The sequence below is a fragment of the Sorex fumeus genome, unplaced genomic scaffold (genome assembly GCF_029834395.1).
Source record: "Sorex fumeus unplaced genomic scaffold, SorFum_2.1 ptg000098l, whole genome shotgun sequence".
Taxonomy (NCBI): Eukaryota; Metazoa; Chordata; class Mammalia; order Eulipotyphla; family Soricidae; genus Sorex; species Sorex fumeus.
This window is the reverse complement of record NW_026606155.1, coordinates 67,031,698-67,032,620: the sequence shown is the minus strand read 5'-3', so window position 1 is coordinate 67,032,620 and position 923 is coordinate 67,031,698. Positions and strand designations below refer to the sequence as shown.

Below are 923 nucleotides of genomic sequence, written 5' to 3'. Positions count from 1 at the left end.
AGATGCGGAGTGGACTCCTTGGTGGGGCTCGGGGGGTCCTAGCAGAAGCCCGGCTGCTGCCTTCCCAAGCCCTGAGCACAGCCTGCAGAAACACGTGGGCCTGGAAGAATAAAGTTAAATCAATGAAAAATAGGAAGAAAAAAATTTTAAGCTATAGTATCAATTTAGAACATCAAAAATGGACTAAAGGAAATATAAAACTAAAAGAATATTTTCAGTAGCACTGCAGCACTGTCCTCCCCTTGTTCATCAATTTGCTCGAGCAGGCACCAGTAACGTCTCCATTGTGAGACTTATTGTTACTGTTTTTGGCATATCGAATATGCCATGGGGAGCTTGCAGAGCTCTACAAGAGGAGCAGAGGAATTGAACCTGGGTTGGCCACATGCAAGGCATATGCCCTACCCACTGTGCTAAATTTCTGAGAATTTATAAGGACATTTTGTTTGGTATATTGTATGAAAGGACAGACAGTTAGCACTTCCCTTGACAAGAATGGAAAAGGTTTGGGCCTGCAATACACTTATGGTTAAGGTGCCCCATCTACTTAGTGGCATCTAACCAACGTTTTTTAACCCCAATGAAATACTAACAGTTAAAGATATAATTTCTGAGAAGTTCTCAGAGGTAGAAAATGCAGGTATCCAGATCCTAGGAGCCTGAAGTTTACCATCTAAAGGATACCCTAATAAAAAGGATCCAATACATATCATAATGAGAATGATAGATAACATAGATACAGACACAATACTGCAAGCAGCAAGGTCAAAGAAGAAAATCACATACAAAGGAGCAGCCCTTAGATTTACAGAAGACTTATCAGAGAAAACCTTTCAACCACGAAGACAATGGTGGGATATAGTGAAAAAACTCAATGAAATGAACGCCTCACCAAAAATACTTTATCCTGCTAATCTCTCACT

At 40.6% G+C, this 923-nt stretch overlaps 1 non-coding gene across 1 annotated transcript; it reads left to right on the top strand.

Moving 5' to 3' along the window:
- Positions 1–451: 451 nt before the first annotated feature.
- On the top strand, positions 452–573 carry LOC130042254 (U6atac minor spliceosomal RNA). The gene has a single exon (XR_008795192.1). It is a non-coding gene; the product is annotated as a U6atac minor spliceosomal RNA (small nuclear RNA).
- Positions 574–923: the final 350 nt, after the last annotated feature.